The 24,088-nt window shown below is 41.9% G+C and overlaps 1 protein-coding gene across 1 annotated transcript in view; it reads left to right on the top strand.

The window, feature by feature from the left end:
* DOK6 (docking protein 6) overlaps positions 1 to 24,088 on the top strand; it is a 570,713-nt gene that overhangs the window by 198,677 nt on the left and 347,948 nt on the right. The gene's annotated exons all lie outside the window — the stretch shown is intronic.

Genomic DNA, 24,088 nt, shown 5'->3' with positions numbered 1-24,088 from the left:
AGTATATTATAACATTGTACAAGGAAGGCAATCCATTAGAATATACATAAAGATAAAATGTAACCTTTAATAATGTTACTATGAAGGTCCATTCTCACGTCTGTAAGTGTTTTGCGAATCCGCAAAACACGGACACGGCAATGTGCATTCTGCAATTTGCGACCCTCACATCGCCGGCACTATAATAGAAAATGCCTAATCTTGTCTGCAATTGCGGACAAGAAAAGGAGATTTTTTTTTTTTGTGGAAACAGAAGCACGGATGCGGAAGTGCGGATCCGCAAATGCGGATGTGGATCCCCAAATGCAGATGCGGACAGCACATTCCAGCCCTATTGAAAATGAATGGGTCTGCACCCGTTCCGCAAAATTGCGGAACGGATGCGGACCCATTTTGTGGACGTGTGAATGGAAAAGATATTTCTCAAAATAAAAATACATTTTATTATTAAAGTTAAGCAAAAAGCATATATGTGGTAGGCAATAACAAGTGTTTGGTGGCACCAAATCAGAAACCATATGTCCTACCTCAATCCGGGGGGTTCCAGTGCACATCCATGAATCCCGGAGGGAAAGCAAAAAACATCTATCCCTGGGCTAGATGATTATGTGGTATTGAAGGAAAGGGTGGGCAAAGAACTGTCCCTGATATTGTCCTACAGGGGGCTACTATTCTGGCCCTGATAGCCTAACCACAGACCACCTGCCCTGATAAGAGCGAACCCATCTGGAACCTTACCCTATATAAAAATGGCCCTATTTAGCCCCTAGGCCCCTAGGCCCCTGACTTCCAGGTGATCACTATATAGATCTATGTGTTTTTGACTCATTATAAAAGTATATTATAAGTATATCGCACCCCTCTGTGTATCACACATATCGATAGCACACCTATACCAGTCCTTAAAAAGACTTTTGTGGCCCTATTAGCTAGCGTTTGGTGTCCCTAACAGCCTGTCCCTGCTCCACACAGCAACCTCTCCCTACACTGGCAAAACACTGAATGTAAAATGGCGGCCAGATCAGGTTTATTTATAAGGTATGTCCATGAGCAGAAACGTCTCAATTGGCTGTCCTGTCCCACCTGATGGATGTGTAATGGGTCAAAGTTCTTCACAATGTAAAAGAATATGGCAGGTGCGAATATCTCCATATGTTCACATGTTCGGCGAATCGCAAAATTCCCCGGGAAATGACCGCCAGGCGAACCGCAAGGCCATCTCTATTGGAGATATGCAAATAGTAGGAATGACAGCATTCACTTACTGTAGGTAAAGTAAAAACAAAGCAGTCCTTATTAGCCCAATGTATACTGCAACATTTCAACCCATGCAGTGGTCTTTCTCAAGCAAGGGCTTGAAAAAAAAACAAAAAAAAACAAAAAAAAACAGGCGGCTCACCATTAGTTTATACTGGCTCTTGAGCAGTGGAGTACATAGAGAAGTAAGGACCCCATAGCAATGATCAAATCAGGCCCCCCACACAAGACAGAAGGGTTTCCGCCTAAACCCTTTTCGATGACCCTTGGTCCATTTTTCCACTGCCTCATTCGCTAAAAGTTGTTCCTTTACATTTAGAGGGTACAGTCCTGACAAAGTTTTCACCTACAGTAGAAGAGGTAATAATCCCAACTAATACTGGGCCCCTCGCATAGTCTGCCACTTTTGTAGTTACACCCCTGCTCTTGAGTTGAGTGGAGTCGAGTGCTCTGGTGTGCCCAAGGGCAATCAAAAATTAGCTGAACGACAACTGTGAGTGGCTCCACAAATCAGGAATGAAACTAATGAAAGAAAACATTAGGGTACATTAACAAAAGTTATAGAATTTAAAATCAAAACAAAAAATAAGAAATACATGCCAATGTATAAAATGCCAGGATGCTTGAGAAATACCCGTGTGTGTGTTGAAATATTTCAGTATATGTTGGAGGATTCTTTCTACCATCATTTGCTGTCAGGGAGTTCCAAGGTCATGGCCAGAGTTGTTAGAGTTGTGTTTGCTCACTTTGAGTTTAGTAATACTCTTGAAATAGGTTACACAGCCTCTCAAAAACCTGATATCTACCAGTTGTCCTTGAAAACTTGATTGAACTCCAATCTGCCAATTACTGAGGCCACAATACCAAATGCCATATACTCTGATGCACTAAAGAAGAATGCCAAATAGGCACATTTGTATGGCAGAGCAATTGTCACTACAACATCTCCAATTATAGGACTTGCGTATCAACGACAGTTTCATTTTAGAAGAATGGATAAAGAGAAATACGTTAGGGAGGAGTTTTAATTTAATATTGACCTTTTAAATTTAGTCAGTAAAGTTCCATGGAGAAAGGTAAATAGTACATGCCCTGATGGACCACATATCATAAGTAACCGAACTGAAGGTCATTATTTTGCGTACTATGAAATAGTCGTGCACTTAAAAATATTTTTATGATAGAACTCAAATACACTGTGTGTGCAATGACTGTAGGCCTTTCTGAATTTATCATGTTTTGAACATGGTGAAGTTTTTGCTCCAAGGTAAACAGTCAAGCATGCATAGAATTGTGAAATTGCTAAACTGCAAGCTCCAAAGGAGCCTTGCCTTTTGCCAATGCTCCTACTTAATTGTCAGTCACCTTAAAGCAAATCTCTCACACTCCATTTGTTAGCAACACACAGTAGAGCAGAAATAGCTGAACAGATTGATAAATAGATTTGTGAGAAAATATTTAGCACAAGTTGTAAATTGTTCATTTAAATCCGTGTTCCCTCTAAGTTTTAAAGGGGTTGTCAAGCTGCCAAACTTTTTTTCTTTAAAGGTTAGATGCTTCTTTAAATCCACTAAGCAGTACTACGGCTAATTTGGACCATTCACTTGACTCTTAAACTTAGAATGAACAAACATTTTGGATCACTAAAATTTAGTAAAGTTATACTAAACCTGTTTCAAATCAAAAGACTCAAGGACTTGATTTTAAACTTAGGAATATGGAGGACACAGATGTAGCCTGTTAGCAAGTCAAGCAAATTATAAATATTATAATTGTTCATTTATTTTTTAAGGAAAATTGTCCAAGATCACATGTCTATGAGTGGTAAAAGTATGTGAACTTAAAATTTCAGTATCTGGTGTGCTCCCCTTGTGAAGCAAAACGTGCAATTAAACATTTCCGGTAATTGTTGATTAGTCCTGCATACCGACTTGGACGAATTTTATCCCACTCTGTACAAACCAACTTCAACCCTATTACATTGGTGGGTTTCTTTCCATGAACTGCCTGCTTCAGGTCCTTCCACAAAATTTCTATTGAATTAAGGTCAGGACTTTCACTTTACCATTCTTTGGAAAAACAACTTGTGTGCTTAGTGTTGTTGTCTTGCTGTATGACCCGCATTCTCTTGAGATTCAGCTCACTGAAAAATGTCCAGACATCTTCCTTTAAAAAGTGCTAGTATATATTATATATAGTATAGATATTCAGAATTCATTGTTCCATCAATGATTACAAGGTGCCTTGGCCAAGATGCAGCAAAACAGGACCAAACTATGATACTACCACCACTGTATTTCACAGATGGGATAAGAAATGAAGTGATGTCCTTTCTATACAGGGTGGGCCATTTATATAAATACACCTTAATAAAATGGCACATTAGTATATATGGCCCATCCTGTATAATACTTAATACATAATGCTTCTTATTTGAACCAAAAATTTATATTTTTATCTCATTCATCCCTAAAACATTGTTCCAATAGCCTCCTGGCTTGTCCAGGTGATCTTTAGCAAACTGCAAACAGGCTGCAATGTTCTTTTTGAAGAGTAAGAGATTTTTCTTTGCAGTCCTGCTATGTACACCATTGTTATTCAGTGTTTTCATGAAGGTGGAGTCATGAACATCAACGTTGGCATTTACCAAAGTCTCACGCAACTTTGGCTGAGACAAAGTTTTCTTAAACGGAGCATATACATTTTAATGCTGTAGACGGAAACATTACAATTTTTTTTTTTTTAACAAAAGGACTTTGAATCTATGATCCGAAGCTTGAGTCACTCAACCCTACTGATAAGCATCAACAACTCTTTTTCAGACATCCTCAAAAATCTCATGTGTTCATGTCATGATACACTTCCACAAACGTCATGTGAAAAACCAGACTTGATTGTCAGACTTGATTCCTATACAACAGAAGATAGATATATATATATATATATATATATATATATATATATATATATATATATATATATATATGTTTTTTCATTTTTTTAAAGCAACAGGCCATGCAGCTCTATAGTGTAGTGGTTAACATTCTTGTCTGTAATATAGAAGGTTGTGAGTTTAAATCCCACCAGAAACATTTTAGAAATAAAGGCTAAATTAGATTTAAATACACTGACTCAAGCAAAAATTAGTTTTTAGAATTTTTGTAGTATTGTGAAAAACGAATATATAGCAAAATAGAGAATATTAGGTAATAATTATGTAGTAAGTCAGTAATAATATCTGACACTGGGTTATTACCCTGCTTTCCTTCTGTCAGATATCATCATAGTGTAAATCTTGAATATTCTAATCGCGAATTTTCCATGCAAAAAGCTACACTAATAAGCTTATCATAAGACTCAGTCTAATATTCTTGTCAGAATACTATGAAACTAATAGAGGGTGCTGGCGCTATTGAGTTATGAACAGCGCCCTCTATTGGTTTCATAGTCCTCTGACAAGAATATTTGTCTCATCATAAGACCATCATAAAACCAATAGAGGGCGCTGTTTATAACTCAATAGCACCCTCTATTGGTTTTCATAGTCTTATGGCAGCTGAAAAACAAGGCAGATTCTGCTCATTTGCATGTCTTTCCTATATGTCCATGTTTATGCAAATGAGTTTTTACATGACAAAACTGTATAGAAAGGTTATTGAATATTATGTTTGGACAATCGGAAAACTTTTTGTCACCCTTATGATATTGATCTAGATGTGCAGGTCCACCCAAGCCATCCAACAGATGCAAAATAACGTTGAGGTTTACTGGTTCTCAGTCAGATGAGAGCTGGTTTGGAATATCTCATAGTGCACAAGGCTGCCATTGTAAGGTAAGCTGACTAAGCCTGTCATCTGTCTCATTGATAGATTGATGGCTTGCACATACCTGGCTTTTGGCATACAGCCTATGTGTGATTGTATGTTGTACATAATAGAAGTCTGAGATGCATCTAGGTATCCTCTTAATGCTGTTTCCAAACCATTTTGTTGGGGTTTCCATCAATTTCAAAAAAAAATTTAGTGAACCAGACACACTCTTCTCTTCCAAGCAGGGGTGCCTGGTTGTCTACCTTTGACTTCCATTATACTCGGGTGCTCGGCCGAGAACACGAAAGTAGCAATGTGTTCGGGCCGAATACTTTGGTGCTCGCTCATCACTAATCATTACTTGCTGGACTCTTTGTTCTTGTTTACGCTGCAGATAGTTATTAATGACATTGGCTGTATGTTTGGGGTCGTTGTCCAACTGCACAATAAATTTGGAGTCAGATGCCTTTCTAATGGTATTACATGATATATACGTATAAGTATTTTTCAGAATTGAGGAGAGCATTATTCCTGACCAAATAGCCAACTCCATTTGCTGAATTACAGCCCTAGACTTGAAAGGAACTCTCCCATGCTTCACTGTTTCCTGTAGACACTCATTATTGTACCCCTCTCCAGACCTTCAGTGAACTGCTGTTTGCTATAGCCAAATGCAGAATTTCAAAATTTATCTTATCTGTCTTCACCCCAGTTCCTATTTTTTCATGTGTAGTCGAGTCACTAAGCCTTATTTCCATGTCGAAGATATGGCTTTTTGGCCTCAATTCCTCCATGAAGACTGCTTCGGGCAGACTTCTCCAAACAGTAGCTGGGTGTGGCTTCACAGTGCAAACACAACATGATGTGGTGTATTACTGATTGCAGACCCCCATTATGGGTCAAAATAATATACTTTCCAGGTATAACAGCACTTCCAAGTGCTTTTATTCACCTAGTGCAACATCTTAGTCCTCTTACTGGAACTCTTTTCAAGTGTGATTAAAAACCATTTCATTTAACTGAATCTTGGAAGTGTTATTAATTAGGCATAAGATCAGAAAATTCCCCACTAGGTCCATGAGATGGGAAACGTATAACTGCTTGCTTTAATTTTAATGTATGAATACATGGGCAGAAAACACAAGAATATCTTATGTCCACTGAGACTTTATTTTAACAGGCTAGTCATAAAGCCAATTTCTTTACACACATTTCAACTTTGTACATTGACAGATGTTGCTCTTTGAAGGCTGCACACATTATATCAAAGTATATACATGCCATGGAGGTACAGAGGCCATTATAACAAACAATCAGAAAAAAAACTTCCTACTTTTTCTTCTTGTCTTCAGGATAACTGTAATTAAACATGTCATTGTAAACTGCTTTCTCTACCTAGAATCCATTTTGTATGGATGAGAAGGCATTACCCGGGCTGTTTATTGAACCATGAAGATTGCTGACTTTGGAATAAATACTGAGGCAGAGTTCTTTGAAATTTCTCTTCTTTTATATGACCCAAGGTTGATATATTAATTTTCTCAATAGAAGATACACAGATGCCAGGGTTATTTGAAGCTGAAAGTGCAACCTTTGCTGCAGGCAGTACATCTGACAAATATCTTTCATTTGTCTGCCATTCTTCTGCAGGCCAGCTTGGTGGTGGTGAGAGATGTCGCAGTCAATTAACCTACATAGTGGAAAAATAAACTATTTCCTTTGGTTCATCCTTCTATTGCATGAGTCATTTGAATGTCACTTGCACAGAATTTTTTACATGTTTTTTTTTTCATACCAACGCAAACATGTTTCTTGTGCTACTGAACGTCATATGGTAATTCATATGTTTTGCGTTCCATTGAGCCAGTTACTTAATGGACCTTGTTAAAGCATGATGCCTTTTATTGAATCTAAAGAATAAAAATTTGCTAAGCAACAGCATTGCTTTTGGCGGCTGTGCGCTTCTTTTTGATACATAGCTGGTGTAAATCACTTGAAGATATGTTTGTTGAATTAACATAAGCTGTGACCCGCTCATATTATCCAGTTCACAGAAAACATGTAAATTGTTGCAAATAATCAGGCACATTGCATTCAGATAAATACAAATATTTAATTTCATTTACACAAGTATTAGAGAGAATATGTGCATAAATACTAATGCAGATAAAGATAATGGGCAAAAAGTCAAAATTTGAGGGACCCATATAGACAGTGTGTATTATAGAATGTACACCTATTTTGAAATAAAACTGTTTTATGATAAAAGTAAAAAATAAATACTATGGACATCTTTATTGCATTCTACTCATTTTGGACTGAAAATCGTTTTATCAAGTCTTTAGTAAACGTTTTCAACAGTTTTTATTTTACAGCTTTTAGCTGCAGTGCATTTTCAGACTAGCAGGCTGTCTGCTATACACTGAATCTGTAAGGGTGCCTCGTGTTATGCCTCCGCTTGACGTATATGTTACAAAAAAAGGATGCAAAAATGTAGCACCCCACATTCTTCTATCTTGCACAGTCCAGTAAAAAAAGTATACTTTTTTTTTTTTTACAATGGTAAAAAAAGTATTTTTTTTTTATTTTTTATAATGGAACTCTGTCGTGAATGGCCACTGTATGGCATAAGTCTGAGGCATCCGTTTAACTAACATATACTTTTTTTGTATACATTAAAAGGATGGGAAAAATGTGATGTGAACCCACCCTAAGAGAACAGCTCTGTCAGCTGGATTTAAAATCTCTGAAATCATGACAGCTCATAAACACTAATTTAAGCTACACTGACCAAAAATATAAACGCAGCACTTTCGGTTTTACTCCCATTTTGCATGAGCTGAACTCAAAGATCTGAAACATTTTCTACATACACAAAAGACACATTACTATTAAATATTGTTCACAAATCTAAGTCTAAATCTGTGTTAGTGAGCACATCTCCTTTGCCGAGATAATCCATCCCACCTCACAGGTGTGGCATATCAAGGTGCTGATTAGACAGCATGAATATTGCACAGGTGTGCCTTAGACTGCCCACAATAAAAGACCACTCTGAAATGTGCACAGTTTTGCCTTACTGGGAGGGGGGGGGTCAGAAAACCAGTCAGTATCTGGTGTGGCCACCATTTGCCTCATGCGGTGCAACACATTTCCGTTGCATAGAGATGATCAGGTTATTGATTGTGGCCTGTGGAATGTTGGTCCACTCCTCTTCAATAGCTGTGCAAAGTTGCAGAATATTGGCAGGAACTGAAACATGCTGTCGTATATGGTGATCCAGAGCATCCCAAACATGCTCAATGGGTGACATATCCGGTGAGTATGCTGGCCATGCAAGAACTGGGTGGTTTTCAGTTTCCAGGATTTGTGTACAGATACTTGCAATATGCGGCCGTGTATTATCATGTTGCAACATGAGGTGATGGTAGAGGATGAATGGCACAACAGTGGTCCTCAGGATCTTGTCACGGTATCTCTGTGCATTCAAAATGCCCATCAATAAAATGCACCTGTGTTCGTTGTCCATAATATACGCCTGCCCATACCATAACCCTACTGCCACCTTGGGCCACTCGATCCACAGAGTTGATGTCAGCAAACCGCTCAACCACACAACGCCACACACGCTGTCTGCCATCTGCCCTGAAGAGTAAAAACCTGGACTCATCCGTGAACAGAACAATTCTCCAACGTGCCAGATGCCATCAAATGTGAGCAGTTGCCCACTCAAGTTGGCGACGACTGCAGTCAGGTCCAGACCCCGATGAGGATGACGAGCATGCAGATGAGCTTCCCTGAGACTGTTTCTGACAGTTTGTGAAGACATTTTTTGGTTATGAAAACCAATTGTTGCTGCAGCTGTGGCTGGTCTCAGACAATCATGTAGGTGAACATGCTGGATGTGGAGGTCCTGGGCTGGTGTGGTTACACGTGGTCTGCGGTTGTAAGGCTGGTTGGATGTACTGCCAAATTTTCTGAAATGCCTTTGGAGACGGCTTGGTAGAGATGGTAGAGAAATGAGCATTCATTGCACAGGCAACAGCTCTGGTAGACTTTCCTGCAGTCAGCAGGCCAATTGCACGCTCCCTCAAACGTTGCAACATCTGTGGCATTGTGCTGTGTGATCAAACTGCACATTTCAGAGTGGGCTTTTATTGTGGGCAGTCTAAGGCACACCTGTGCAATATTCATGCTGTCTAATCAACACCTTGATATGCCACACCTGTGAGGTGGGATGGATTATCTCGGCAAAGGAGAAGTACTCACTAACACAGATTTTGAAAGATTTGTGAACAATATTTGAGAGTAATGGGTCTTTTGTGTATGTAGAAAATGTTTAAGATCTTTGAGTTCAGCTCATGCAAAATGGGAGCAAAACCGAAAAGTGTTGTGTTTAGATTTTTGGTCAGTGTATATTCTTATCATAGGAAATTCTGTTCTTTTATGAATCTAGCTATAATAAGTATTTACGAACTGTTAGGAAAGTACAGATAAGTGCTACAGATGGAGCTGACAGAGTAGTTCTCTGATGGATTCATTGTGAAGCAGAGAGCCTGCTAGTTTGCAGATGCACTGACAATGAAAGCTTTGGAAAATGTTTAATAAGACAAATTGATTATTCTTTTTATTTTGTCTCAAAATAAGTAGAATGCAATAATAAAAAAATGCTCCCAAAAGTGTCCATATCCTTTCATTTGTAAAATATATCTTATTATTATATTACTTTCTATTATATTCCAGGAGACTTAAGGAGAAATTCTATTTATATACATACATTATACTCTGTACTATACATGAGCTTTCATGTAACAACTAAACTCATTGAGGGACATTTATCAAGCCCTTTACGCCACTATTGTGGCGTAAAAAAAAAAGTTGCACATTATGGAAAATGCCATATGTTCACCATAATTTACAACTTTTTAGGCTTAAAATAAAAGGGGAAAGCGAAAGGGGTGAAGCTTAGTAGAAGGGACTGGGCTTTGTGACACACACCACATTTACTATAACTTTAACCAGAAAGTGGCAGAAGTTATGTCACAAACTTACCAGTCCGTGCTCCAGCAGTGTGCTCTCCGGCTTTGGTGCAACTGCGTAGGGAGAGATGCACTGCTAAGCCACACCCCCTGGTCCTTAGCAACAGGATGCAATGCTATTGCTCCCCACAGAGTGTGTGCTGGAAGAGACTAGCAGTAGGCTGACTGCTTAGCTGATCTATTCCTTTGTGCTGTGTTCTGACTAATGGAGCGCCACGTAATGACCTATCAGGTTCTCATCCTGGGACTTGGTACTCTATTTAACCCCCTTTCTGGCTGTATACCAGTGCCAGAGTGTTTGAGCTCATTATTTAGGTTCCTGCTTATTGCTTTTGACCTCAGTTTGTCTTGTGACCACTGTCTCTCTCATTTGATGTGTACTTTGCATCCCATATGGCATATGGTATTTGATCTCGGCTTGTCTTTTCAATACTCTCTGTATATTGTTTTGGTACTGCATTGTCTGCCTGGTTCTGACCCATTTTTGCAAAACTACCTAGGGCTTGAACTGCAAGTAGGTAGGTAAAGTGGTTTGGGATCCAGGTCAGGGATCACTGTCCCTGGCTATCTCTACCTTCAGGCATTACAAGTTATAGCCGAAGTCTGCACCTGCTTACTGTATATGGCAGGACAGAGATCCACCTGATTTGCTAAGAGGCATCTGCCTCTCAATAAATTTGGTGCAACTCACGCCAATGAAGGGAGATCAAGACTGGCATATGGATGTTTCAGCCTTGTTGAATGTCCTTCTTTGAGAAAACTGAACACAGTACAATGATCATCAATGTGCTAAATATCAAGCTAGATAATTTACTAATATGATTCAATTGTAAAATATAGGCAGATATTATAGGGAGAATTATTACTGCTGGGAGCATTATGGTGGGCTTTATTACTGCTATGGAACTTTGTGGAACATGATTACTACTGGGGGCACTGTTACCACATAGTGCACTCTGTAGAATTATTGCTGGGACCTTTGGGAGGACTGTTACATTGGGGGTACCTTGGTACAATATCAGCTTAGCACAATAATTTGTGGATGATGCCATGTTTACAGCACTATAAGTAACAGGGGCAGTATTTGCTGGTAAAGCAATTTTTTAGAGAGGTGTATACCAGTACTTATTGAAGGGAGCACTATCTGTGTGGTACTAGTATTTTAAGGACTGTTTCTGCAGTATAGTATTGGGGAACACAGTGGGCATAGTATTAAGGGTAGCCAGGTGGGGTGTTAAGAAGGTGGTAAGGATGATTGAAAAGTAGGAAACTAAGGTGTCTGTGTATCAAACTCTGAATATCTCACAAATGGCTGAAAGAAATCATCATGGCGGTCTGCTCTGAATGGAGAAGATAAGGAAAGAAAACATCAACATCGGAGAAGACATCACTGGATGTAATAGGTATATGGTGCTCTTTTACCCTGCATTTCAGTTTTATCCTCAGGCAGCAGAAAGGTTAGGTGCCCCCATGGCCCACACTGAGACTTCCAGGGGCTAGTAGTGATTATTAATTTATGTAAGTTCATACGTTTTTGTATTTTCTCACCTATGAACTAATGTAAGTACCCAAGCATAAATTCCAAACTGAGTAATTCCAAGAAACCATATAGTATTTACCAGGAAAATTACAATAGTAGTATACAGTAGATAAAGTATCGTCTACTACAGCAATGAAATAACTTGAATGTACTTGTGCACGCTTTAGTGACCCTGATTTTAATACTGCTAAACATAACAGTGGCTATAAATTGTTACCATTATTATAAATGCTTGCCCTTAGTTGCAGTTTTAGCAATGCATATACAGTATCCCCACACTACTTCAACTTCAAATAAACTTACCTGGTCTATATCAATTTTGCTCTGCCATCCATATTGAGATATGAAGTCAGCAGAGCCTATAAGCTGCTGACATACTTTGAATTTATTTGCGCAGTAGGTAGAATTACTTCTTTATCTGGCTGTGTGGAAATAATTTATGTTGTATACCTTGGTCAACTTCAGCAATGTGCATGGATCCACATACCTCATTGTAACAACTCTCTAACTTGCATCATCTATACAAAATTCTTTCTTCTTCATTTGAGTTCTAGTAAAAGCAATATAAATAGTACCAATATAAATGATATAAACAGTGATTCAGACACAGCACAGTGTATTCCTTCAGGAGCAGAGGAATGCAAATTGGGTGATGAATTTCAGACCAATATGGCCTTTACTTATAGGCTCATTTCTTTTCTAAGCACATGTCATAGTGATATACCATTGTAATGCACATAGAATTAACTGAAGCTACTCCACATCTTTTATTAAAAGAAAATGGTCACAGGATACAGATAAAACCTCAATCTACAACCGTTTCGCATATGGTTGTGGTTTGCCTAGGACTTGGTACAGTATATCAGCAAACCTTGCCTCCTCATATACAAATGTTGCAATTATATCTACGGTACTTAATTCATAGTAAATATATCAAACCTCATAAAATTACAAAATGTCAAGCAAATCACATAGACTATGTTAACTCGATGGCTCAGAGGCGGTACAGTGGATTAGTAGTTAGCACTGGTGCTTTGTAGCTCTGGGGTCCTAGGTTAAATCTGACCAAGAACAACATCTGCATGCAGTTAGTATGTTCTCTCTGTGTTTGTGTGGGTTTCTACAGATTTCCACCCACACTTCAAAGACATACTGATAAGAAACTTAGATTGTGAGCTCCATTGGGGAACGCAAGTTATGATAATGTTAGTGCTATATAAATAACAACTCACTTTTTATAAACTAAAAAGCTATGGAAAAAAGATTCAGACAAGAGGATTGTGGGTTCAATAAAGAGGTTATCTCATGATTAATGTAAAAAAGGAAAATTTGACATCATAAAGTATACAATAATCTCTTTCTAGCAAAGCTAGAACTAGGTCTGTATCTCACATCAGTCCAAATCTCAAATTTACCAAAAAGTTAGAACAATTCCCAAATTTTCAAATTTCTATTTCTCTACTTTTATAATAGATAGTGATACTTCATATAATAGTTATTACTTTACATTTCCCATATGTCTACTTCATGTTTGGATCATTTTGAAAATTACATTTTATTTTTTGGGGACTTTAGAAGGCTTAGAAGTTCTAAGCGAATCTTGAAATTTTTTGGAAAATCTCCATTTTCTGAACGTCCTATTTTTTTTTATTTTTCTCCCGATCGTCTTGTGCAGGGGCTCGTTTTTTTGCAGGAAGAGTTGACATTTTTATTGGTACCATTTTTGGGTACATATGATTTTTGATCATTCATTATTACACTTTATGGGGCAAGTTGAACAAAAAATTGGTTGTTTTTATTTATTTATTTTTTCAGCGTTTACCTGAGGGGTTAGTTCATGTGACTTTTTTATAGAGCAGATCATTATAGATGTGGAAATACCTAATATGTCAACTTTTTCTTATTTAAGTTTTACACAATAATAGCATTTTTGAAACCAAAATAATGATATTTTAGTGTATCCATAGTCTGAAAGCCATAGCTTTTTTATTTTTTAAACAATTGTCTTAGTTAAGGACAAATTTTTTGCGGGATGAGGTGACAATTTGATTGGTACTATTTTGGGGGGGTATATGCCTTTTTGATTGCTTGGTGTTGCGATTTTTGTGATGTAACGTTTTACTTTTTTTTTTTTTAACGATGTTCACCTGAGGGATTAGTTCATGTGACTTTTTTATAGAGCAGATCATTACGGATGTGGCGATACCTAATATGTATACTTTTTTAAATTTATTTAACTTTAGCACGATAATAGCAGTTTTGAAGAAAAAATAATCATATTTTAGTGTCTCAATTGTCTGAGAGTAATAGCTTTTTTATTTTTTGACCAATTCTCTTAGTTAGAGACTTATTTTTTGTGGGATCAGGTGACGGTCGGATTGGTACTATTTTGGGGGGCATATGCTTTTTTGATCACTTGCTGTTGCAATTTTCGTGATTTAAGGTGACAAAATAGCTTTTTTTTTTACACCGTTTTTATTTATTTATTTTTATGGTATTTATTAGACAGGGTAAATCATGTGATATATTTATAGAGCCGGTCATTATGGACACGGCAATACCTAATATGTGTGCTTTTTTCTGTTTTTTATTATAAAAAAAGTGAAAGGGGAGTTTTTTCTTTATTTACTTTATTAATTTTATTACTTTATACATTTTATTAAAAACACATTTTTTTACTTTTTTTCTTCACTATATTTCTGATGTTCACTTTTGGGGGTCTGATCCCCTCTGCAATGCATTACAATACATCTGTATTGTAATGCATTGCCTGTTCGTGTACTACAGTGAGTAGTATACAAACAGGTTGCCTAGAAGACCCAGCCTGAGGCTGGATCTCCTCGGCACCCATAGAAGGCAGGTCCCAATGCCGTGCAAGGCATTGGGCAGCCTCTGCATGGCATCAGGCTGCCTTGTCACGCATTGTGTACGCCACAGCAGCACGGGGACACAAACCCCTTCTATGTCGTGGTCAGCGCAGACTGTGGCATGGAAGGGGTTAATCCGCAGGAATCGGCTTTTACAGCGATGCCAGCGGATACAGCAAGGGCCCGGCTACCAGGGTTTGCCAGGCCCCTGCAGTGATCACGCGCGCACCATTCCGGTGACCGCGCGATCACCATGACGTTTTATTGCAAATTGGCATGATGTAGTACTACGTCATGTGTCGGGACGGGGTTAATGCTTATGAAAACATGTAGAAATCTGAGTCTCACTTCCTTCTGGGATTCACGTCCCCACCTATACCTTGGTTGAACTTGATGGACGTATGTCTTTTTTCAACAGTATTAACGATTTAACTATATAACTATGAAACCAATAGATAGCGCTGTTCATGAGTCATTACAAGCAGAGTAATAGTCCTCACATACACCCTAGCAAGCTTATATTACTGCTAGAAGATATGTGAATGATAGCAGCAATCTGATATACACCTCAGTGTTAGCGCAGGCTATTATAGGCTGAGTGCTACACGGGGTGTGGACTCTGTTGATCAGTGTGCCCCACTTACTAGTGCCCCAATAAGATGAACAGCACCATCTATTGGTTTCATAGTATTATGACAAGTACTATTACTCTTGTCATAAGACTATGAAAATAATAGATGGCGCTGTTCATGACTCATGAATAGATGGTGCTGTTCCTGAGTAGTGTAGATTGCAAATTTTCCATGCAAATGGTTTTTCAGCTGAAAAACAAGGCAGATTCTTCTCATTTGCATGTCTTTACCATATGCCCATGTTTATGCAAATTAGTTTTTACATGACAAAACTGTATAGAAAGGTTATTGAATATTATGTTAGGACAATCAGAAAATTTTTATAGCAAATTTTCCATGCATAAGGCTACACTAATTATCTTGTCATAAGACTGTGAAGCCAATAGATGGTGCTGTTCATGACTCATGAACAGTGCCATCTATTGGTTTCATAGTCTTATGACAATACTATTACTCTTGTCATAAGACTATGAAACCAATAGATGGTGATGTTCATGAGTAGTGTAGATCACAAATTGACAGCTGAAAAACAAGGCAGATTCTGCTCATTTGCATGTCTTTCCCATATGCTCATGTTTATGCAAATGAGTTTCACATGACAAAACTGTATAGAAAGCTTATTGAATATTATGTTAGGACAATCAGAAAACATTTTGTCTCCCTAATGATATTGATCTAGGTGCGCAGGTCCACCCAAGCCATCCAACAGATCTAAATTAACTTTGAGGCTTACTGGTTCTCAGTCAGATGAGAGATGGTTTGGAATATCTCATGTACAAGGCTACTATTGTAAAGTATGCTGACTAAGCCTGTCATTTGTCTCATCAATAGATTGATGGCTTGCATATACCTGGCTTTTAGCATAGAGCCTTTGTATGGTGGTATATTGTATGTTATAGATAATAGGAATCCAAGATGCATCCAGCCATCCTCTTAATGCGGTTTCCAAACCATTTTGGTGGCGATTCAATCAATTTCTAGCCTTTTCTTTGTGAACCAGACACCCTATCTTCTTCAGAGCAGGGGGTGCCTGGTTTGATGCCCGGGTCTCCCATTGACCCACAGTATTCAGATGAGCATAGTGAAGCTCGAGCTGAACAGCAGTTCATTGTCAATGGGGACAAAATGTAACTGAACAGAATGGAATGCTCCAAAAAGCATTCCGTTCCGTTTGGTCATGTTCCTATACCGGAGAGCAAACCACAGCAAGCTGCAGTTTTCTTTCCTTCATAGGATGTGGTGCAAGAGAGATCTATTATGACCCACAATGCAAATCAATGGCGACGGATCCGTTTAACGCTGACACAATCTGACACAATAGAAAACTGATCCGTTCCCCATTGACTTTTAATGGAGTTCATGACGGATCCATCTTGGCTATGTTAAAGGGACCCTGTCACCCCCAAAACACATATAAAACCGACATCATTACTGTACAGTAGCCCCCAATGTTTTCACAATTATGTTTTTCATTCTTCCATCGATTAGTGCATACTGTAAAAAAACACAGTTTTAATCACCCTTCTCGCTATCTTCAGAGTCAGCTTGAAGTCAAGAATGGCAATGGCCTCCTTGCTTCAAGTAAAAATAAGCCCGCCCCTTACCCGTCCTCTTCACTTTGATTGACATCCTGCCTAGAGGCTGGGATTGCGCAAGTCTCGTGCATGCCCGTTGCACTCCGTGTTACTGCGCAATCCCGTCTCCTGCTCCCGTAGTCAGCTGGCAGCTTTGTTCTCACTGCGCATGTGCGGGCCATTGCAAGTGTGTGCGCGAGCCCGGAGCTGGAGACAGGATCTTGCAGTAACATGGAGAGCATCGGGCTTGCGCGATCCCTGCCTCTAGGCAGGATGTCAATCAAAGTGAAGTTATTTTATTTTTTTACTTGAAGCAAGGAGGCCATTGCCTCCTTGACTTCAAGCTGACTCAGCATCCGATGGAAGAATGAAAAACATCATTGTGAACACATTGGGGGCTATTGTAAGGTAATGATGTCGGTTTTATATGTGTTTTGGAGGTGACAGGTTCTCTTTAAAGATAATACAACCGGATACGTTGCAGATGGTCATATCGTCAGTAACGGAAGCCTTTTTGCAGAGCCCTGTTGGAATAAGAAAAATGTTAGTGTAAAAATAACCTTAAAAGGAAAGAAATATTTTTTTATAAATAAAAGTTAAATATATCAACTCAAATTTACCACTAACATGAAGTACAATATGTCACAAGAAAACAATCTCAGAATCTTTTGGATAAGAAAAAGCATTCCAGAGTTATTACCACATAAATTGAAGCATGTCAGATTTGCAAAATACGACTTGGTCCTTAAGGGGAAAAGTGGTGGCTTGGTCTTGAAGGGGTTGAAGAGGATGGCCACTTTCTGGTTTGTAATAACCAATGTGTTTGTGAGTAGAGTTGAGCGAACACCTGGATGTTCGGGTTCGAGAAGTTCGGCCGAACATCCCGGAAATGTTCGGGTTCGGGATCCGAACCCGATCCGAACTTCGTCCCGAACCCGAACCCCATTGAAGTCAATGGGGACCCGAACTTTTCGGCACTAAAACGGCTGTAAAACAGCCCAGGAAAGGGCTAGAGGGCTGCAAAAGGCAGCAACATGTAGGTAAATCCCCTGCAAACAAATGTGGATAGGGAAATTAATTAAAATAAAAATTAAATAAATAAAAATTAACCAAAATCAATTGGAGAGAGGTTCCATAGCAGAGAATCTGGCTTCCCGTCACCCACCACTGGAACAGTCCATTCTCAGATATTTAGGCCCCGGCACCCAGGCAGAGGAGAGAGGTCCCGTAACAGACAATCTGGCTTCATGTCAGCAGAGAATCAGTCTTCATGTCATAGCAGAGAATCAGGCTTCACGTCACCCACCACTGTAAGAGTCCATTTTCATAAATTTAGGCCCAGCACCCAGGCAGAGGAGAGAGGTCCCGTAACAGACAATCTGGCTTCATGTCAGCAGAGAATCAGTCTTCATATCATAGCAGAGAATCTGGCTTCCCGTTACCCACCACTGGAACAGTCCATTCTCAGATATTTAGGCCCCGGCACCCAGGCAGAGGAGAGAGGTCCCGTAACAGACAATCTGGCTTCATGTCAGCAGAGAATCAGTCTTCATATCATAGCAGAGAATCAGGCTTCACGTCAGCCACCACTGCAACAGTCCATTGTCATAAATTCAGGCCCAGCACCCAGGCAGAGGAGAGAGGTCCCGTAACAGACAATCTGGCTTCATGTCAGCAGAGAATCAGTCTGCATGTCATAGCAGAGAATGAGGCTTCACGTCACCCACCACTGCAACAGTCCATTTTCATAAATTTAGGCCCAGCACCCAGGCAGAGGAGAGAGGTCCCGTAACAGAGGATCTGGCTTCATGTCACCAGAGAATCAGTCTGCATGTCATAGCAGAGAATCAGGCTTCACGTCACCCACCACTGCAACAGTCCATTTTCATAAATTTAGGCCCAGCACCCAGGCAGAGGAGAGAGGTCCCGTAACAGAGGATCTGGCTTCATGTCACCAGAGAATCAGTCTGCATGTCATAGCAGAGAATCAGGCTTCACGTCAGCCACCACTGCAACAATCCATTGGCATATATTTAGGCCTAGCACACAGGCAGAGGAGAGAGGTCCCGTAACAGACAATCTGGCTTCATGTCAGCAGAGAATCAGTCTTCATATCATAGCAGAGAATCAGGCTTCACGTCAGCCACCAATGCAACAGTCCATTGTCAGATATTTAGGCCCAGCACCCAGGCAGAGGAGAGAGGTCCCGTAACAGAGGATCTGGCTTCATGTCAGCAGAGAATCAGTCTTCATGTCATAGCAGAGAATCAGGCTTCACGTCACCCACCACTGTAAGAGTCCATTTTCATAAATTTAGGCCCAGCACCCAGGCAGAGGAGAGAGGTCCCGTAACAGACGATCTGGCTTCATGTCAGCAGAGAATCAGTCTGCATGTCATAGCAGAGAATGAGGCTTCACGTCACCCACCACTGCAACAGTCCATTTTCATAAATTTAGGCCCAGCACCCAGGCAGAGGAGAGAGGTCCCGTAACAGAGGATCTGGCTTCATGTCACCAGAGAATCAGTCTGCATGTCATAGCAGAGAATCAGGCTTCACGTCACCCACCACTGCAACAGTCCATTTTCATAAATTTAGGCCCAGCACCCAGGCAGAGGAGAGAGGTCCCGTAACAGAGGATCTGGCTTCATGTCACCAGAGAATCAGTCTGCATGTCATAGCAGAGAATCAGGCTTCACGTCAGCCACCACTGCAACAATCCATTGGCATATATTTAGGCCTAGCACACAGGCAGAGGAGAGAGGTCCCGTAACAGACAATCTGGCTTCATGTCACCAGAGAATCAGTCTGCATGTCATAGCAGAGAATGAGGCTTCACGTCAGCCACCACTGCAACAATCCATTGGCATATATTTAGGCCTAGCACACAGGCAGAGGAGAGGTTCATTCAACTTTGGGTAGCCTTGCAATATAATGGTAAAATGAAAATAAAAATAGGATTGAATGAGGAAGTGCCCTGGAGTCCAATAATATATGGTTATGGGGAGGTAGTTAATGTCTAATCTGGACAAGGGACGGACAGGTCCTGTGGGATCCATGCCTGGTTCATTTTTATGAACGTCAGCTTGTCCACATTGGCTGTAGACAGGCGGCTGCGTTTGTCTGTAATGACGCCCCCTGCCGTGCTGAATACACGTTCAGACAAAACGCTGGCTGCCGGGCAGGCCAGCACCTCCAAGGCATAAAAGGCTAGCTCTGGCCACGTGGACAATTTAGAGACCCAGAAGTTGAATGGGGCCGAACCATCAGTCAGTACGTGGAGGGGTGTGCACACGTACTGTTCCACCATGTTAGTGAAATGTTGCCTCCTGCTAACACGTTGCGTATCAGGTGGTGGTGCAGTTAGCTGTGGCGTGTTGACAAAAGTTTTCCACATCTCTGCCATGCTAACCCTGCCCTCAGAGGAGCTGGCCGTGACACAGCTGCCTTGGCGACCTCTTGCTCCTCCTCTGCCTTGGCCTTGGGCTTCCACTTGTTCCCCTGTGACATTTGGGAATGCTCTCAGTAGCGCGTCTACCAACGTGCGCTTGTACTCGCGCATCTTCCTATCACGCTCCAGTGCAGGAAGTAAGGTGGGCACATTGTCTTTGTAGCGTGGATCCAGCAGGGTGGCAACCCAGTAGTCCGCACAGGTTAAAATGTGGGCAACTCTGCTGTCGTTGCGCAGGCACTGCAGCATGTAGTCGCTCATGTGTGCCAGGCTGCCCAGGGGTAAGGACAAGCTGTCCTCTGTGGGAGGCGTATCGTCATCGTCCTGCCTTTCCCCCCAGCCACGCACCAGTGATGGACCCGAGCTGCGTTGGGTGCCACCCCGCTGTGACCATGCTTCATCCTCATCCTCCTCCACCTCCTCCTCATCCTCGTCCTCCTCGTCCTCCAGTAGTGGGCCCTGGCTGGCCACATTTGTACCTGGCCTCTGCTGTTGCCAAAAACCTCCCTCTGAGTCACTTCGAAGAGACTGGCCTGAAAGTGCTAAAAATGACCCCTCTTCCTCCTCCTCCTCCTCCTCCTCCTGGGCCACCTCCTCTTCCATCATCGCCCTAAGTGTTTTCTCAAGGAGACATAGAAGTGGTATTGTAACGCTGATAACGGTGTCATCGCCACTGGCCATGTTGGTGGAGTACTCGAAACAGCGCAACAGGGCACACAGGTCTCGCATGGAGGCCCAGTCATTGGTGGTGAAGTGGTGCTGTTCTGTAGTGCGACTGACCCGTGCGTGCTGCAGCTGAAACTCCACTATGGCCTGCTGCTGCTCGCACAGTCTGTCCAGCATGTGCAAGGTGGAGTTCCACCTGGTGGGCACGTCGCATATGAGGCGGTGAGCGGGAAGGCCGAAGTTACGCTGTAGCGCAGACAGGCGAGCAGCGGCAGGATGTGAACGCCGGAAGCGCGAACAGACGGCCCGCACTTTATGCAGCAGCTCTGACATGTCGGGGTAGTTGTGAATGAACTTCTGCACCACCAAATTCAGCACATGCGCCAAGCAAGGGATGTGCGTCAAATTGGCTAGTCCCAGAGCTGCAACGAGATTTCGCCCATTATCACACACCACCAGGCCGGGCTTGAGGCTCACCGGCAGCAACCACTCGTCGGTCTGTTGTTCAATACCCCGCCACAACTCCTGTGCGGTGTGGGGCCTGTCCCCCAAACATATGAGTTTCAGAATGGCCTGCTGACGTTTACCCCGGGCTGTGCTGAAGTTGGTGGTGAAGGTGTGTGGCTGACTGGATGAGCAGGTGGAAGAAGAGGAGGAGGAAGCCGAGAAGGAGGAGGTGGCAACAGGAGGCAAAGAATGTTGCCCTGCGATCCTTGGCGGCGGAAGGACGTGCGCCAAACAGCTCTCCGCCTGGGGCCCAGCTGCCACTACATTTACCCAGTGTGCAGTTAGGGAGATATAGCGTCCCTGGCCGTGCTTACTGGTCCACGTATCTGTGGTTAGGTGGACCTTGCTACAGATGGCGTTGCGCAGTGCACACTTGATTTTATCGGATACTTGGTTGTGCAGGGAAGGCACGGCTCTCTTGGAGAAGTAGTGCCGGCTGGGAACAACATACTGTGGGACAGCAAGCGACATGAGCTGTTTGAAGCTGTCTGTGTCCACCAGCCTAAATGACAGCATTTCATAGGCCAGTAGTTTAGAAATGCTGGCATTCAGGGCCAGGGATCGAGGGTGGCTAGGTGGGAATTTACGCTTTCTATCAAATGTTTGTGAGATGGAGAGCTGAACGCTGGCGTGTGACATGGTTGAGACGCTTGGTGACGGAGGTGGTGGTGGTGGTGTTGGTGGTACATCCCCTGTTTGCTGGGCGGCAGGTGCCAACGTTCCTCCAGAGGCGGAGGAAGAGGCCGAGGCGGCAGCAGCAGAATAGGCCGAGGCGGCAGCAGCAGAAGAGGTAGCAGGGGGAGCCTGAGTGACTTCCTTGGTTTTAAGGTGTTTACTCCACTGCAGTTCATGCTTTGCATGCAGGTGCCTGGTCATGCAGGTTGTGCTCAGGTTCAGAACGTTAATGCCTCGCTTCAGGCTCTGATGGCACAGCGTGCAAACCACTCGGGTCTTGTCGTCAGCACATTGTTTGAAGAAGTGCCATGCCAGGGAACTCCTTGAAGCTGCCTTTGGGGTGCTCGGTCCCAGATGGCGGCGGTCAGTAGCAGGCGGAGTCTCTTGGCGGCGGGTGTTCTGCTTTTGCCCACTGCTCCCTCTTTTGCTACGCTGTTGGCTCGGTCTCACCACTGCCTCTTCCTCCGAACTGTGAAAGTCAGTGGCACGACCTTCATTCCATGTGGGGTCTAGGACCTCATCGTCCCCTGCATCGTCTTCCACCCAGTCTTGATCCCTGACCTCCTGTTCAGTCTGCACACTGCAGAAAGACGCAGCAGTTGGCACCTGTGTTTCGTCATCATCAGAGACATGCTGAGGTGGTATTCCCATGTCCTCATCATCAGGAAACATAAGTGGTTGTGCGTCAGTGCATTCTATGTCTTTCACCGCTGGGGAAGGGCTAGGTGGATGCCCTTGGGAAACCCTGCCAGCGGAGTCTTCAAACAGCATAAGAGACTGCTGCATAACTTGAGGCTGAGACAGTTTCCCTGGTATGCATGGGGGTGATGTGACAGACTGATGGGGTTGGTTTTCAGGCGCCATCTGTGCGCTTTCTGCAGAAGACTGGGTGGGAGATAATGTGAACGTGCTGGATCCACTGTCGGCCACCCAATTGACTAATGCCTGTACCTGCTCAGGCCTTACCATCCTTAGAACGGCATTGGGCCCCACCATATATCGCTGTAAATTCTGGCGGCTACTGGGACCTGAGGTAGTTGGTACACTAGGACGTGTGGATGTGGCAGAACGGCCACGTCCTCTCCCAGCACCAGAGGGTCCACTAACACCACCACGACCATGTCCACGTCCGCGTCCCTTACTAGATGTTTTTCTCATTGTTATGGTTCACCACAACAACAAATATATTATTTGGCCCAATGTATTGTATTCAAATTCAGCGGGATATAAATTTGAGGCCTAGTATTTAGGCGCTGGGTGACCGGTATGGATTTAGTGACAGAATTAGACTTGGAAATGCACAGAAGCGTGTGTGTGAAGTTATTCTGAATGACCCTATGTGCACCTTGATTATTATATACCCTTTTTGGGATAGATTTCAAATAGCTCTGATATAGCAGGAACCACTAAATTATGAAATTGCTAAATTGGGAATTGTATTTCAACCCAGAACAAAAAATGTGCTTTGACGGACACTAAATATCTTGCCCAGCAACAACAGTACAGCGGTAACGAGAGATTTAGCAGGATATAAATTTGAGGCCTAGTATTTAGGCGCTGGGTGACAGGTATGGGTTTAGTGACAGAATTAGACTTGGAAATACACAGTAGCGGGTGTGTGTGAAGTTATTCTGAATGACCCAATGTGCACCTTGAATATTATATACCCTTTTAGGGATAGATTTCAAATAGCTCTGATATAGCAGAAACCACTAAATTATGAAATTGCTAAATTGGGAATTGTATTTCAACCCAGAACAAAAAATGTGCTTTGACGGACACTAAATATCTTGCCCAGCAACAACAGTACAGCGGTAACGAGAGATTTAGCAGGATATAAATTTGAGGCCTAGTATTTAGGCGCTGGGTGACAGGTATGGGTTTAGTGACAGAATTAGACTTGGAAATACACAGTAGCGGGTGTGTGTGAAGTTATTCTGAATGACCCAATGTGCACCTTGAATATTATATACCCTTTTAGGGATAGATTTCAAATAGCTCTGATATAGCAGAAACCACTAAATTATGAAATTGCTAAATTGGGAATTGTATTTCAACCCAGAACAAAAAAT

This window comes from Bufo gargarizans, chromosome 5 (genome assembly GCF_014858855.1).
Source record: "Bufo gargarizans isolate SCDJY-AF-19 chromosome 5, ASM1485885v1, whole genome shotgun sequence".
Lineage (NCBI taxonomy): Eukaryota > Metazoa > Chordata > Amphibia > Anura > Bufonidae > Bufo > Bufo gargarizans.
The sequence above is the reverse complement of the archived record's forward strand: the minus strand, read 5'-3'. Positions and strand labels throughout refer to the sequence as shown.